The sequence below is a fragment of the Peromyscus maniculatus genome, chromosome 1, assembly GCF_049852395.1.
Source record: "Peromyscus maniculatus bairdii isolate BWxNUB_F1_BW_parent chromosome 1, HU_Pman_BW_mat_3.1, whole genome shotgun sequence".
Taxonomy (NCBI): domain Eukaryota; kingdom Metazoa; phylum Chordata; class Mammalia; order Rodentia; family Cricetidae; genus Peromyscus; species Peromyscus maniculatus.
This window is the reverse complement of record NC_134852.1, coordinates 150,830,291-150,848,281: the sequence shown is the minus strand read 5'-3', so window position 1 is coordinate 150,848,281 and position 17,991 is coordinate 150,830,291. Positions and strand designations below refer to the sequence as shown.

At 41.1% G+C, this 17,991-nt stretch overlaps 1 protein-coding gene across 1 annotated transcript in view; it reads right to left on the bottom strand.

Moving 5' to 3' along the window:
• LOC102924671 (scavenger receptor cysteine-rich domain-containing protein SCART1-like) overlaps positions 1 to 17,991 on the bottom strand; it is a 53,258-nt gene that overhangs the window by 7,832 nt on the left and 27,435 nt on the right. The gene's annotated exons all lie outside the window — the stretch shown is intronic.

The following is a 17,991-nucleotide window of genomic DNA, read 5'->3' as shown; positions in this document are numbered from 1 at the left end:
ACTGGGTGAAGCAATTGAGGTCAAGGCAGGCTTCTTGCAGGTCACTGGAGTGACTGCCACCCAGTCCCCCAGTGAAGAATGGTATAGGAGGACAGGGACAACCTGCCTTGATCCTGGCACAGTGGCCCACAAGTTCTGAGATCTACAGATGAAGGATGTTGAAGCTCCTCCTTATACCTCACTTGGGAGTTGGAACCCACAGAAATTCTGACCATAAATATTCTCCTAGTATTTTTGCTTCTAGAGAGACATGGGCCTCCATGTCATCACAGGCAAGGCAAATGGGCAATACCCCAACAGCTCCTCAAACCCCGAGTACAGACTAGACATGAGCTGTGGACAGACCACCCAGTGCAGTGACCATCCAAAGATATCCCAGGGCCACACTGGATCACCTCTCAGTAGCCATGGTGACAAGCACTGCAAGGGAGAGAATTCTATTGACTACAGGTTTGAAGGCAGATAGATGAGTCTCCTTTGTTCATCTCAAGTACCTAGACTAAAGTGCTGGGGTGGGGCATCCCCACCTCTGCACACTCCCTGTTGTACTGGTTGGAAGGAAACATTGATTTTGGAAGTTCATGTGGAACTTGCACTGCATAGTATCAAATTTTGATCCCCAGCAGCACGTGAATTTCTGTCCCTGCCTTGCAGTGCCGGTGCCATAGTGGACCCCGGACTGCTGCAGAGCAGTTCAAATTCCGGCTGCTTGCACAGAGCATTTGCCTCCTCCTTATGCAAGGGACCCTTCAGAACTGAGCCATGTGTGGGCTCTTGTATCTGGGGACCCAACCCAGGGACTGATCCTTCCAGCCACTCAGACAGGTGTCATCTGATGACAGAGAAGGAAAAGCAAATCCTGACCGCCTCTGCCGCAGGCACATGCCCAGGGTCGACTGCTAACTTCCCCAGCCTGATGGACCATGCACAGGGCCCCTGGTATCATCACTGCCCTTTCTGTATCCCTGAGCACTGAAGGAAATAGAGTCATCCTCCTAGGACTGGGTATGTCTGAGTCTGAGCAGGGAGAGAAATGGCCAGGGGAGCCTGTGTCAGGATACTAGTTCAAGCACCCATTTGGTTAATTCTCCTGAACCACTGAAAAGCACTGTGAAGAGTGACAGCATGGGAATCCCAGGGTGTTCCCTGAGATGATCTGAGAACAAGAAGATGCAGACTTCAGAAACCAGAGGCACTATGAGACGTTACCAAGGATGGGCCCAGTGAGGACAAGAGTGAGAAGGGAGCTGCCTTCAGACAGGAAATCCTTGACCTAGTCTCTCACCAAGGGCTTCCAAGGGGACGAGATACTCACTCCTGGCCAGAACTTCCCCCAACACATGGGTATCTGCCTCAGTGACCTTGGGGCCAAAACAAAGAAGGAAGTTCCAGGGAGTAAGGAGCTCATGCTGTCCATTTAATCCACCTAAACAGATCACCACCACCACACATCTGTTGTCAGGCCCCCAGGCCCCCAGGAAGTACTTCCAGAGAGTGGCTGCTTGACTATGGCACTGGGTATCATACAGCTGAGATATCTCCATTTTATCAGGCCTCGGAATATTCTGGAAGGCATAATGCAAGGGCCACAGCCAAGTTGTCTACAAGTCACTGAAGCCTCCTGCATGCTCCATTTGTCTCCACATACCAAAATCCTACAGCCCATCATACTTCACTTGAAAGTGGCCCTCACACTGGTTTGTAACATATAGGGAACTCAGGGAATCATTCCCAGCTGGTCCTTCAGGGCCAAGACACAGGATGGGGGGGAGAAGATACTGAGAATTTCATTCAGAATGCTCAGTGTTTAGAAATCTTGTCCTCACTGAAAAGTCCAAGTCCCCATTTTCACAACTTTCTCTACTATTAATACTGTACCTCATGATGGCATTAAAATGGTTGTGTTGGACGGGGAGCTAGCTTAATGAGTCAAGTGTTTGTTGAATGAGCACAAGGACCCAAGATCAGATCTCCAGCACCCACATAAAATGTCAGTCACAGTGAAGCATGCCTGTAATCTCAGTGCTGAGGAAGTGAAGTCAGAGATATTCCTTGGGACCTGCTAGCTAACTTGCCTAGCCCATCACTCAGCTCTAAGTTCAGTGAGAGACCATGCCACCAAAGTAAGGTAGAGAGCAACTGAGCACCAAATTTGACTTCTAGCCCCACTTCCCATGCATGTACTCATGCACCGATAAACATGCATATATACATGAATGTGTACCACGCGTGTGCGTGCGCGCGCACACACACACACACACACACACACACAAACACACACATGCAAAATAGTACAGTGTGTTGATGAAATGATAGTTAGCAAAAAACGAGGTATCAGGAGCCACCAGGACTGTGTCATCCCTGAACACGGTCCCAATGTTCTCTACACCTGTGTCTCTGACACTCAGGACCTGGAGACAGTTGTGTGCACTCACGACATGGCAGGTTCAATGGGGCAGCAAGAGGAGCCACAGCCACAGCCCGAGAGAGGGTAGTGCTATGCCAGGTCCCATTGTAGCTATAGATCCCCAGCATTATAGTGTTAGAGCAGACACCTGTCTCTGCCTCCTGGCAGAAGCTGAACTCTAATTTAGAGTGAGAGTGCTCTGGGACATGAGACCATAAGCACCCTGAGTGTCTCCCCTACATCAGTTACTCATTTGTTACTGCCATCTGTTATTCCTAGCAGGAACTCACCCACTGTGCCAGGGCCCAGACAGCACCAGCAGCCTGAGGCTTCCAGCAGCCAGGGCCCAATGCAGCTCCAGATATGAGGAGGTCAAGGATCCTCCACCTAACAAGGTCACAGTGGCTGCAGCTACTAAGTCTAGAACCAAGGCAGGACAGCAAGAACCTTTCTCTGACTCAAACAGAAACTCTGTCTGAACACCTGAGTTCTTCTAAGATCAGTACATCATGAATAGACAGACTTAATTTTATTGGAATACTTGTCCTGTGCATAGCCATCAGGGATGCATAACTCCCTATGGAAACATGCCTGTCTACAAAGCAGCCACACAAGAAAGTCCATACTAGGAGGTTGGTATAAAAACTAAAGGACAACTGAGTAAGTAAATATGATGTCATCATATCAAACATGGCCTGTATGTCTACTTACAGGTGAGCCATTATGAACAATTGAATGTCAGGGGGAAACACAATACACACTGATGAACTTTACCCTGTAAGTTTGTGTCTGTTTTTCTGCAAAGAAAGTTGGCAATAAATGTACACCATATGATTTCAAGCATTTGTTTCTAAGAGGTGGAGTATGCGATGATTTTCATTTGCTTCTTTTGAATTGGTTGTTTCATGTGCAAGGAACAGATAGTGAACTTCAGTTGTGCTGACAGAAGTCCCAGCCAATTAAAATTATATGACCTGAAGTGTTGTATGGGGGAATTCTCTTGGGTTTCACCCCTAGAATAAGAACTACAGGCAATTGTTGGTTGCTTGGAGAAGAAGAATCAGTTCTCTATAGGGACAAACTCCCTGATAAGTTAGCCAGTCCCAAGAAGTCAGCCCTAGACACATACAAGTAACACTAATAATCTCAGCAGGTTGTATTTATAAATGTGTATACATATATGTAACAATTATAATTAAGGAATAGGAAACCATGAATCTGAGAGGAAGTGTAAGGGACATGAATAGAAAGGGAGGGGAAGAATGATATTAATACAGTACTCACACATAAAATTCTTCTCAAAAAATTACAAAGAATACTAGGATGTGTGCCAACAAACTAATTAGCCATAGTGTCAGGTGGGCAATTCTCACCATCCTTCTTGTTCTCCATTATCATCTCTTCATTCTCACTGTGACATCAACTTGACACAAGCCAGAATCATCAGAGAGGAAGGAGTCTTAATTGAGAAAATGTCTCCATAAGATCTGGCTATGGAAGCCTGTAGGGCACTTTCTTAATTAGTGATTGATGTGGGAGGGCCCAAACTATTGTGAGTGGGGCCACCCCTGGGCTGGTGGTCCTGGGTTCTAAAAGAAAGCAGACTGAGCAAGCCACTGGGAGCAAGCCAGTAAGCAGCACCTCTCCATGGCCTCTGTACCAGCTCCTGCCTCTAGGTTCCTGGCCTGCTTGAATAGGAACTGCTCTCATTGCTTTTGATGATGACCTGTTATATGGAACTGGGAGTGAAATGAAGCCTTTCCTCTCCAATTTGCTTTTGATCATGTTGTTTTATCACAGCAATAGTAACCCTAACTAAGACACTTTAGCAGTTGGCTCACAGGTTCCCCTCCTCCCAACTGAACTCCATTCACTAGAAACTCCAACTCATGGTACAGACCTTAGGTCCTCCTGGTCTTATGGTCACTGTCTTTCCAGATGTATCCATTGTCTTACTGCAGCCTACCTGCAGGATCCACTCATCCAACCACACCACCAACTCCTTGGGGACCTCACAGCTTGGTGTGGGCAGGATCTCCCTAGCTCTTCCCCAAAGCCCCTCTCAGCCTTTTCTTCTAGATCATCTCTATTCCCCTCAGCTACCACCTGACCTGCAGAAGCACTCTCTGTCAAGGAGCCTGAAGTCACCACACTTTCCTAAGACCCAGAAGGAGCAACAAAATTCAAAGAATGGAGCACACACCCAGTGAAAACAAGACCAGAAATCAACCCCTAGAATCAGTTCAGTCATCAACTCCAGATGCCTGGACCCCAGCACAGAAACTCAAACGTGAGCAGCCAAGACAATACACTTCCACGAGAACCGAGTAACCCCACTACAGTGGGCCAATAGAAATGCAATGTAGCTGAAGCATATGACAAGGACTTCAAGGAGCAATTATGAATACGTCCAAGGACCTTAAGGAGAATATAAATAAATCCCTAAATGTAGACCATGAAAACACAAAGAAACAGTTGAGTGAAATAATGAAAAGAATTCAAGACATGAAAATAGAAATAAAACCACCAAGGAAACCCCAAAGTGAGATAAAATTGGAATTAAAAAATATAGGAAACTAAACAAAAACTTCAGAGATAAGTCTCACCAATAGAATATAAGATGTGGAAAGAGAATTTCACGTCTTGAAGATAAATAGAAGACAAGGATACCTCATTCAAAGAAAGTGTTAAATCTTAAAGGAAATAAGGGAAGGAAGGAGGGAGGGAGGGAGGGAGGGAGAGAGAGAGAGAGAGAGAGAGAGAGAGAGAGAGAGAGAGAGAAGAAAGGAAGGGAGGAATGAAGGAACAAAGGAAGGAAGAAAAGGGAAAAACTAAACACAAGAGATAGGGAAGGACATGAAATACTCATTAAAGAAAAAAATCCACACAGAGGATATTATAACTCTATATATTTATGCACCAAAAACAAAGAAATCCAAATTTACGAACAAAAACAAAAACAAAAAACAGTACTACAGCTAAAATCATATGTTGGTCCTCACATGTTGATACTGGGTACTTTCAATTCCCTACTATCACCAATAGACAGGTCATCCAGACAAAAACCTAAACAGAAATGCCGGAGTAAAACAACGTCATAATCAAATGGACCTAATAGACATCTGCATAAACTGAGTAATTAGACAACTGAAGGTGATCAAGGAGACTATACATAGGAAAGGAAGAAGTGAAAGTATTCTATTGGCAGATGATATGATTTTACACATGGAAGACCCTAAAAACTTGACCAGGAAACTTCTACAGCTCATAAACATTTTCAGCAAAGTAGTAAGATACAAAACTAACACACAAAAATCAATATCCCTCCTATATACAAATGACAAACACTGAGAAATAAATCAAGAAAACAGGACCTTTCAAAATGACTTCAAAAAAAATGAAATATTTTGGGATAACTCCAACTAAGTGAGTAAAAGACTTGTAAAATAAAAACTTTAATACATCAAAGAAGACAGCAGAACCAGATCATGAATCAGAAGGATTAATATTATGATGATAAGCATTCTACCAAAAGCAACCCCCATCAAAATTCTAACAAAATTCTTTACAGAAATAGAAAAACAATCTTCAAATTCATATGGAAACACACACACACACACACACACACACACACACACACACACACACACACACACACGCTAAATAATATCTTGAATAGAGATGGAAGAGGAAGGGATTAGGGGTAGGAAGAGGAATGGGGGAGAGGGACCGGGAGGGGAGGATAGGAAAGGGAGGCTGTGGCCAGGATGTAAAATAAATAGATGAATAAAATAAAATAAAGTAAGCAGAAAAGCTAAAACAATCCTGAATAATAAGAGAACTGTTAGAGGTATCACCATTCCCAATTTCAAGTTGTAATTCAGTGGTAATAAAAACAGCACAGTATTGGCATAAATCAGACACATTGCTCAATGGAATTGAGTTGAAGACCTAGACATAATTGCACAGACCTATGGACTCCTGATCTTTATACAATGAAGTCAAAGACAAGACAGTATCTTCAACAAATGGAGCTGGTTAAACTGGATGGCTGCATATGGAAGAGTGCAAATAGATCCATATTGATCACCCTGCACAAAATCAACTCCAAAGAGATCAAAGACGGCAACCAGACAAGATACCATGAATCTGACAGAAGAGAACCTGGAAAAAAGGCTTGAACTTATTGGTACAGGAAATGACTTTCTGACCAGAATAGCAATAGTGCAGGCACTAAGAACAACAATTAATAAATGGGACCTCATGAAACTAAAAAGTGTCTGCATAGCAAAAGACACCATCATTTGAGTAAAGCAGAAACTTACAGAATGGGGGGGAAATCATTGCCAATTCTACTTCAGACAGAGAGATAGTATCTAAAATATATATGGAATTTTAAAAACAGAACATCAAGAAAACAACTCAAATTTAAAAAAAAAATAATAGGGTTATAGAACCCGAGTTCTCGAAAGATGAACCACAAATGGCTGAGAAACACTTGCTGAAAAGTTTAATATCCTTAGCCATCAGAGAAAAGCAAATAAAAACTACCTACTTTGAGACTGCATCTCTGTAGTAGGAATAGGCCCCATAGACTTGTGTGTTTGAATGGTTGGTCACCAGGGAGTCACTCTACTAGGAGATATGGCCTTGTTGGGGGAAGTTTGTCACTGGAGGGTGGACTTTGAGTTTTTAGAAGCTCAAGCCAGATCTAATGGCTCACTGTCTCTTCCAGAAGCCTGAGGACCCAGATGTAGAACTCTCAGCTACCTCTCAAGCACCACGTCTGCCTGCATGCCACCATACTTCTGCAATGATGAAACTTCCTACAACGATCAAAATGGGCTAAACCTCTGAACTGTAAGCCATCCCCAAATAAATGTTTTCTTTATAAGAGTTACCATGGTGATGGTAATAAAACCCTAATTAAGTCAATCTTACCCCAGTCAGAAGAGCCAAGGTAAAAAAGAAAAACAAGTGATAGCACATGTAGAGAAACGGAAACACTTCTTCAATGCCAGTAGGAGTGAGAACTGGAATAGTTACTGTAAAAATCAATGTGGCAATTCCTCAAAAATCTGAAAATTAGTCTAGTTCAGGATACAGCTATACCTCTCTTGTGTGTATGCCAAAGGACTCTACATCTTACTGTAAATATTCTTACTCATCCATGTTCATTGCTGTTCTATTTATAATAGCCAGAAACTGGAAACAGCCTAGATGTCCATCAACTAATGGATGGATAATAAAAACGTTGGACATGTACATAATGGAATATTATTCAGCTGATAGAAAAAATGAAATTGTGAAATTTTCAGGTAAATGGGTGGAGCTAGGACAATCATCTTGAGTAATCTAACACAAACACCAAAAGATAAATACTACATATTTTCTCTTATGTGTTGATTCTACCTTTTAAGCTTTCAATGTGTGTGCTACAATCCAAATAAGCATAGAGGTTAGGTACCTAGTAAGACACAATGGGGGAAGAGGAGAATCTTCCAAGGGAGGGGAAACAGAATATAGTGTTATAAAGTGATAAAGAGGAAACTAGAATAGGAGGATTAAGTGGGGGTTGGGAAATAATATGCTAGAGGGGGAAATATAGGGAGAGAAAACTAAAGGCCTTTTGAACAGCCATATAGAAGCTCACTACTATAAAATCTTTCTAAAATATATGCACACATAAAAAGAATCTAAATGGAGTCATTTAGAAGGAATCTTAAAAGTTCTTATTAATAAAATCAAACCTGTGAGCCAGGTATTGGGGTGAAGTTGGAAGATCAGAGATACAGAACAAGCCACAGCTACCTCACCTCGCCGGATCCTCAGCTGGTCTTGTTTCCTCAGACTGGAAGCTTCTGTGTCCTCATCTCAATGGCTCTCAGCTGAACTGCTGCTCGAAAGCCTGAAGCTTAACCAGCCAAATGCTTAACCAGCCAAATGCTTCTAGTTTCTGGTCCTCATGCCTTATATATCTTTCTGCTTTCTACCACCACTCTCTGGGATTAAAGGCTGGCTTTCTGGGATTAAAAGCGTGTGTCACCATGCTTGGCTGTTTCCAATGTGGCCTTGAACTCGCAGAGATCCAGAGGGATTTCTATCTCTGGAATGCTAGGATTAAAGGTGTGAGTGCCACCATTTTCTAGCCTTTGTATCTAGTAGCTGTCTGTTCTCTGACCCCAGATAAATTTATTAGGGTACACAATATTTTGGGGAACACAATACCACCACAGAGTCACCATAAAATGAGTAAGACAATGCCTCAACTAGATATCTTATGCTACCAAGTAAAACTTCCAGTACCAGAAATGGTTTACATCATGTTAAGCACTTGACCAAAAGGATCCCATAGACACCCTCAAACATCACAGGGCTATTGCCAAGGATATTGACTACTTTCCACAACCTGACAATAAGGATGTATTGCTAAAGACACTGCTTGCTTATATCTTCAAACATAGAGAAATAGAGCTGGTGCCCAATTAGAAGCTTCACTCTCACTGACTAGCATTCATGGTACTGGGAGGTACTCTGCATGCTACCAGAGGACAAAAGTAATCATCAATACCACTAGCTACCAACCTTGTGACCTACAACAGCAGCCTGCCTATAAGATATACTGGTGCAATAATGACATAAATGTTATAGGATTAGCCAACCATCTTTTGACTGGATTTAAGAGCCACCGTGAGATGGAATCCATGCCTCACACTGCCAAAGTGGCTAGGAAGCAGATACTAGACAAGACCTGGGCCTAGGAGAAAACCTACTACTGTTATTCTGCTAAAGGAACATGTCAATAAAATGACTCTAAATGACATATTGCTATACCTACAGATCAGTGCATTGCTCAACCCTCATCAGAGAATCTTCTTCTCACAGTAAATGGCAATTAACACAGAGACCTACAACTGGAAAATGTAGGGAGTAAGAGATTTGTAGCATTCAGTCTTAAATGTCATGTCTTCATCAGACCCTTCTCCTTAAGGCTCTAGTGTCTGTGTGGACGAGGAAGAGAAAGAATGTAGAAGACAGAGGTGGTAGTTGACTCCAAGGACACAGTGTCTTCTGGACAGCTTACTGATAGACACATGAACAGAGACTCTGACAGCATGCACAGGACATACATAGGTTCAAACCATGCAAAATCCCAGCACTGAAAAGGGGAAGTGCACACAGTGTCCCACATTAACCAAGAAACTATTTGTAATCTGCTGGGGAAAGGGAAAAAATTTTTAATAGAGTGTTACTGAATATGTCTACCATATTCTAGGGCAGATCCCATGCCCAGGAGTTGGTCAACATAAAATTGATTCTATGGAGATTTTTGTGGCCCTTTTGTTTCATTTTGTTTTGTTTGGGTAGTTTTTGTCTTACTGTTGTTGTTTTTTTTAATTTTGATTTTTTTTTGTGATTTTGTTGGAAAGAGATTCAGAGATAGAAAGAACATGAAGTTAGGTGGAGGGAGGTGGGGAGGATCTGGAAGAAGTGAATCTTTGGGAAGAAGAAAAAATATGATCAAAATATATTGTATGAAAAGGTTTTTAAATAAATGAATAAAATAAAATAAAAAATACCTAGCAAAGGCAACTTAAGAAAGTGTTGATGGTGGCTTGCAGTTTAATAAGGAATACAGTCCATTGTAGTGGGCAAGGAGTAATGTCAGGGGTGTGAGACAAGCGTCACAGTGACCCCGCAGTCATGAGGCACAGAAAAATGAATGCTGGTGCTCAGCTTGTGTTCTCCTTTTTATTTAGTCCAGGAAGCTATTTCATTGAAAGTTTTGCCTGTATTCAGGCTATTTCTTCCTCTTTAGTGAAACGTTTTTGGAAACACTCTCATAGAAAAGCCCAACAATGTGTTTCCATGGCAACCCTAAATCTGGTCAGGTTGACACCTGTGAGGTGCTGCCACATTTTCTGCTGCTGTGCATTTCTGACACTTCCCCACCCAGCATTTTTCTTGAAGGGTGACCTCAAACCCATGGTATCAGGTAGATGGATCTCTTTCAGCCAAGCTCACTTCCTGTGCATCATTGCCAAGAAGACCCAAGGAAATGGTCATGTCTGATCTATGTTGGGGCCTGCCCTTGAGATCCTTGGAACTCAGAACTACAGTCATAGCCTTTGTACAAAGAACAGGGCTGTGGATGGATGACCTATTCGGAGGTGGAAGCGGCTCCTCTATCTGTGCCTCCTGTGTGGTTAAACCATGAGGGAAAGAGGCCCCAGGTCATAACAGCTACTACTCAAGGCCTATGAACAGGGGCTTTAGCGTTTGCCTTTGTCATATCCTCGTTGATAGTGCCACTTGTATTCAAAGCAGTGCTGAGAACAAGGCCATGATTACTCTGATGCCAGACCTGTGTCTTTTCTCCTTTTCTGCTTGCTTTGGTCCTCTCCTAGATATTCCTGCCTGCGCTTTCCAGTCTGTGCTACCCCGTGGCCTCCCACATGATCTTTATTCTACTCCTCAACATGAGCGCCTTGGATTTCCTGGAAGTTTTTCCCTTTAAATTTTAAGTCATCCCCCAAGAGTAGCTGCCTACCGTCAGTAGCACTGAAGCCAGCATCTCCTGGAGGCACACCACCCTGTTCCTGGGAGATTGAGGTCATTTGGAATTGGTTTGTGGGAGAAATGTGGAAACACTTGAAGCTCTATATTTGGGAAGTTTTGTCCTTTAAAATTTAAGATATCCTCCAGGAGTAGCTGCCTACCCAGGTAGCATAGAAGCTAACATCTCCATCACTGGGAGATTGAGGTCATTTGGTAGTGGCTTGTGAAAGGAATGTGAAATCATTTGAAGCTCTAGGTTTCTTTAAACAGAGCATAAACGTTCATTCTGGTGGGAATTCAGTAGACCAGGATGACTAAAGAAATACAGATAGTGGAGGAAGTCCTGATCAAGAAGTTTCAGAGGCAAACAGGGACTATTCTAGGAACTGAGATCCTGGCTACTTTTGTTCTATTTGGATAAAGAATCAGCTTCATTCTGAGATCTTGAGAGAGGCTGAATTCAACAGAATGATTTCTTTGGTGGAAGAAATTTCAAGACAGCATGGCAAGCAAACTGTGGCATTATTTATTTCCCACTGTTATTATTCAGATCACCAAAGAGAAACAGAAAAAAGATACAAAAAATGCTCCATTTCATGAGGATAGGAACATGTGAAAATTTGCAGACAAAGAGGGTGCATACAAAGCAGCCATGGCTGTTGAAAAGATTAGTACCATCAATGAGCATCTTAGTTTCCTTCTGGTCCTATGGCAAAATACCCTGACAAAAGCAATGTAGTGGAGAAAAGGGTTGACTTATATTTCCACAAGAAATACAGTCCACCATGGCAAAGTGCCAGAGGCTGTAAGAACATGCAGCAGATGATATTCATAAGGTCAGCCCACCAAATGAATAGGTCTCTGATGGAGAAACTTCATCAAGCAAGGTTTACAGGACCACAGACTAAGAACACTGTTTGCTTCTGTCTGTAATTTTCTTATGTGCTACCACAATTCTCCCTTAAAACAGCTATGGGATTCTTCCCACAGCCTGAATTGGTAGTGTGTTCTCTCCATGAGCATACTGGGCACATTTATCTGTGGATTGTCAGGAAGATGATTTCTCCTTAAGCTGTATAATTTTGATAAATAGAAAATTTATTAGGATATCTTTCATAGCCAGGCCTTTGTCTCATGGAAACTGTGAGAAACTTAGAAATATCTTTTATATCATTAGCTCAGGCTGACATAAGAAGAGCAACAGTATCTCCCCAGTTCTAGACAATTTCATACAATTAACTGACTTAAGACCTCAGAGAAAATTCAAAGTAGACTAGTTGCCCCTGCAAATGAATTCATAAGATAAATTTTCACAGAAAATGCACAAGGACAAATTCACAGGTGTCTAATTGTTTCACCAAGGTCAGGCATAAAGCAACTTTAGTGCCAGTTCTTTGTTTGCAAAAGTCTGGCTGATAATGTTAAAGAAATAACTCCCTGCACAAATTCTGTCAGCAATTGACTCTCTGCATGAACTCCTAAGCTCAGTTTTGTGATACGAGACTCAAGGTTCAGCCAACTAACTGTTCATTGTTTAGGTCCTGCAATTTATGTGGGTGGTAGAATAGCAATTAATTAACCAAACCAGAGAGAAACAGCTTCACATCCAGCTAAACCACAGGAAAAGCATTCACATTTAGCTAGGGCTGCAGAGGACAATCTAACCTTGTATCCTTGAATAAAGAGTTACAAATTTCCTTTCTTGTGATCTGGGGTTGCATGCAGGATAGGAGAATATATTTTTAGGCTTGAGACACCTTCAATGTTGCTCTCCATTGGGAGGTGCTGAAGCACTTGGGGCTATGTGCCTCCTGGTTTTGCTTTGCAGCCTGCTCAGCCAGGGAGCTTGGCTGTCAGCCAAGTGTTGCCATGGTTACTCACTCCCAGCTGTGCCAGCTGCCAGGTCAGGGCAACATTCCAAGTGTGAGAGAAATCATGTGATTTCATGTGTGTTATCAGAAAGACTCTGCTTCTTATTGTTTATTCAAGAAATACAATGTGACCCTTGAATGTAACTCATATATTATCTAGAGCTTTCTATTAGGAATATATATATATATATATACATACTATGAAAGACAAACAAAGAAGAAGAGGTTTCAAGATGCAGTAATAAAGAAAGTTACTATTAGAACATGTGTGCTCCTTTCCTACTCCTCAGAGAGAAAAGTTCAGTTCTCACTGATATCATGGATTTTTTTTTTGCATACTCTGTATGTGGTCTTGGAGCTGGTTCTCAAATACTGCAATAGCAAAGAAGGCATGGTAGCAGGAGCATGACTTGCCTATCACACTGCATGGGGAGGCGATCTAGAAGTGGTGAGAGAATAAGAAGTGGATCCAGGGTACAAAGTCTCAAAACCCACCCCCACTGACATACTTCCTGCATCAAGAATCCACATCCTAAAGATTCTGCAGCTGAAGTTCCCCCATTGCCCACTACCATATGCACACCCACGAAGCTAGCTCCCTGATCTGTGACCTTCTGACCTACCTTGTGAACCACCTTTGACTGATGAGATGCTCCTTTCTCCGCTATCCTTCCCTCCACCAGCTGTTATCTCCACACCCACAGACCATGGTTTGGGAGTCATCTTTGCCTGGTCCAATTAAACAGCACATTCACCAGCTTTATCTGGCCTAGCTCCAGCCACACAGATCCTACACTGGTCCTTTCTAAGGCATAATAGAATGTCACAACTAATACACAACCAAAGAAAGAAGCCCACATCCCATGTCAAATCACAAACACAAAAACAACATGAATGGACAAGATAGCATGTCTCCTATCAAGCCCATTTGTTCTAGAGAGTTTGTTCTCTAACAAGAATTACCTAGATGAACCCCAAGGCACAGAATTTAAAAGAAAATTCATAAACTTTATCAAATAATTCAAGGAGTTTAAGAAAACACTTCACTGAACACTTCATTGATAAGTGCCTGAATGATGCCCAAGAAAGTACAAATATACAAATGAATAAAATGATTCAGATAGTTCAGGATTTGGAAAACAATTTCAATAAAGAGATAGAAATAATGAAGAGAACAAACTCTGAAATGAAGATGGAATTGAAGACTATCTCTTTGAAGCCTTTTCTTTTCTAATGAGAGACAGAAAGGAAGTGGATCTGGAGGTTAGGGAAGGGGAAGTAGGAACTAGGAAGAATAGAGGGAAGGGAAACTATAATCAGGATACACTGTATGAGAAAAGAATCTATTTTCAAAAACAGGAAATAAACAAACATAAATAGGTGACAGGTAGGTAGGTGGGTAGATAGATACATAGATACATAGATGACAGAGAGATAGATAGATAGATGCATACATATATATATATATATATATATATATATATATATATATATATACATAGATACATAGATAGCTTGACATGGATCAGAAAGTTAGATTGTTCTCTTGTAGTAACCCAGGAATATAAACAATAACTTTTGCAACTGGCCTCAAGTAGCCAGGACATGATTAATAATTGACAGGTTCTCTTTTTGTTCTTGCTTCCAATTTGGGACCAACCAGAGAAGATAAATATGCACCCCTAACCAGTCACATGATACCCCACTTCTAGTTGTTCCAGCTGCTGCTTTGCCACACCAACAGCTTCCCACTGGGACCCACCTCTCTAGAAGGCTTCCCACTGGGACCTGTCCCTCTAGAAGGCTTCCCATTGGAACCTGTCTCTCTACAAGGCTTCCCACTGGGACCTGCCTCTCTAGAAGGCTTCCCACTGGGACCCACCTCTCTAGAAGGCTTCCCACCGGGACCCACCTCTCTAGAAGGCTTCCCACTGGGACCTGCCTCTCTAAGAGGCTTCCCACTCTTTCCTACCTTTGAGTATCTGCCAAACTGCTCATCATGATGGTGACTCTTGCTGTATCAAGGCCATAATAAATGTTTGCTTTTCAAAAAAACCTAAACTAAATATGAACGCTTACAAAAATGTCTCACAAGCAGAATGACTAAAGCAGACAGAAGATCAAGATTCAAAGATAAATCAGAGAATCTAGACCTAATATGAGAAGAATGTGAAAAAATTAAAGCGCAGGAAAAGAACATACAAGAAATGCAGCATACCATCAAAAGAGTAACTCTTTGAATTATAAGCATTGATGAAGGAGAAGAATCTCAGGACAATGGCATAAACCAGATCTTTAACAAGATCATAGAAGAAAACTTCCCCCAACTAAGAAAAAATATACCCATACAGATACAAGAAGCACAGAGAACCCCAACTAGACAAAACCAGAAAAGGAATTTGCCAAGATATATCATAGCTAAAACACTAAACATAAAGAGCTAAGAAAAATAGTGAAAGCTGTGAGAGAAAAAAAAAAGTCAAATAAATAGAAAACCCACTAGAATAACAGCTGATTTCTCAGTGAAATCTCTGAAAGCTGGAAGACCCTGGAGCAAGGCACACTGAATTATAAAAGACCAGGACTGCTGACCTAGACAACTGTATCCAGCAAAAATATCTGCTAGAGTTGAAGGAGAAAGAAAAACATTTCACAATACAAAAACCCTTAAAAATTCATATCCACACACACACACACACACAAAAAAAAAGCTAAACAAACTACTGAAGTAATTCTTCAGAATGAAAAGAGTTATATAGGCACAACCAGAGGACTCTAGAAGGAAAATAATTGAAGCTATGATTTATGAAATACAAAGCATATGTATGAAGTAAGAATACAAACAGAAAAAAACAACAGAGAGACTGCAATCAACGCACAGCGTTCAATAATAACTTTGAATATTAATGGCCTCAGTCTCCAATCAAAAGACATGGGCTAGCTAAATGACTAAGAAACAAAATCCTTCCTTCTAGTGTGTACAAGAAACCCATCTTAGCTTTCAGATAAGAACCACTTTAAAGTGAAAGGATGAGAAAAAAATTCAAAGCAAATAAGATCAAGAAGAAAGCAGGTGTCTCCATGCATTTTAAAAATCTTCTTGTTCCCATCCTAATATCTGACAAAACAGACATTAAACTAAATTAATCAGAAAAGACAAAGAAGGACACTTCATTCTAATCAAGGGATCAACCAATCAAGAAGATATTACAATACTAAACATATATATATATACCAAAATCTGGGGCATCCAATTTCATACAAAACACACGAATGGAATTAAAGACACAGATGAACACAAACAGCATAGTAAGTGATTTCTACCCATCACATTTTCTAGTAGATAGGTCATTTGAACAAAAGAAAAAATAGAGAAACTTCAGAATTAAATGGAATCCTACAACAAATGGACGTAACAAAAAATCTACAAAATATTATACCCAAACACCAAGGAAAATACATTCTACTAAGCAACACATGGAAGCTTCTATAAAACAGAGAAGTGTCCCACATGCTGAGAAACAAACAAATGTTAAGAAATGCAAAAAGCTTAAAATAATTTGAGGTATGGTATCTGACCATTATGTAATAAAACATAAATTGACAGCAAAAAACTCTAGTAAGTGCATAAATATGTGTATATTGAACAACTCATTACTGGATGATGAACGGGCCAAATAGAAAAGGAAAATATTCTTGGAACTATGAAAATACAACAACAAAACATCTGGGGTACAGCAGTCCTAAGAGGGAAGGTTCTAGCCTAAGTACTTACAGTAAGATCAGAAAGAGTGATGTTTCTCTGGTTTCTTTCTCAGTCTACTTATCATTTATATATAGGGGGTCACTGATTTTTTTTAGTTAATTTTGTATCCTGCCACATTACTGAAGGTGTTTATCAGTTGTAGGAGTTCCCTGGTAGAACTTTTGGGGTCCCTTATGTATACTATCATATCATCTGCAAATAGTGAAAGTTTGACTTCTTCCTTTCCAATTTGTATTTCCCTTGATCTCGTTTTGGTGTCTTATTGCTCTAGCTAGAACTTCTAGTACTATATTGAATAGATGTGGAGAGAGAACACAGCTTGTCTTGTTCCTGATGATCATGTGGTTTTTTTTCTTTCAGTTTGTTTATATGATGGATTACATCGATAGATTTTCATATGTTGAACCATCCTTGCATCTCTGGGATGAAGCCTACTTGATCATGGTGGATGATTTTTTGATGTGTTCTTGCATTTGGTTTGCCAGAATTTTATTGAGTGTTTTTACATCAGCGTTCATGAAGGGGATTGGTCTGTGATTCTCTTTGCTGCATTGTTGTGTGGTTTGGGTATCAGGGTAACTGTAGCCTCATAGAAAGAGTTTGGCAATGTTGTTCTTTCTGTTTCTATTGTTTGGAACTATTTGAGGAGTATTGGTATTAGCTCTTCTTTGAGATTCTGGTAGAATTCTGCACTGAAACCATCTGGCCCTGGGCTTTTTTTGGTTGGGAGACTTTTAATGACTGCTTCTATTTCCATTATAGGTCTATTTAAATTGTTAACTCCTATAGCTGATAAATGCCTTCAGTAAAGTGGCTGGATACAAGATTAACTTTTAAAAAATCAGTAACTCTCATATATACAAATGACAAATGTACTTAGACAAAAAACCAGGGGAGCAACACACTGCACAATAGCCACAAACAATATAAAATATCTTGGGGTAACCCTAAACAAGCAAGTGAAAGACCTGTATGTAGCATGAATCTTAAAGAGTCATTAATAAAACCAAACCCAAGGCCAGTTATTGGGGTGAATGCTGGAAGATTAGAGAAGCAGAGGAAGCCACAGCTTCCTCACCTTGCCAATTCCTCAGATGATCCTGTTCCCTCAGGAAGCTTCTGAGTCCTCATCCAAATGGATCTCAGCTAAACTGTGCTGCTCAAAGCCTAAAAGCTTAACCAGCTCTAGTTCCTGGTCCTCATGCTTTATATACCTTTCTGCTTTCTGCCATCACTTCCTGGGATTAAAGGCATGAATCACCATGCCTGTCTATTTCCAGTGTGGCTTTGAGCCCACAGAGATCCAGATGGATCTTTGCCTCCAGAAGGCTAGGGTTAAAGGTGTGAGTACCACCATTTTCTGGCCTCTATGTCTGTCTAGTGGCTGT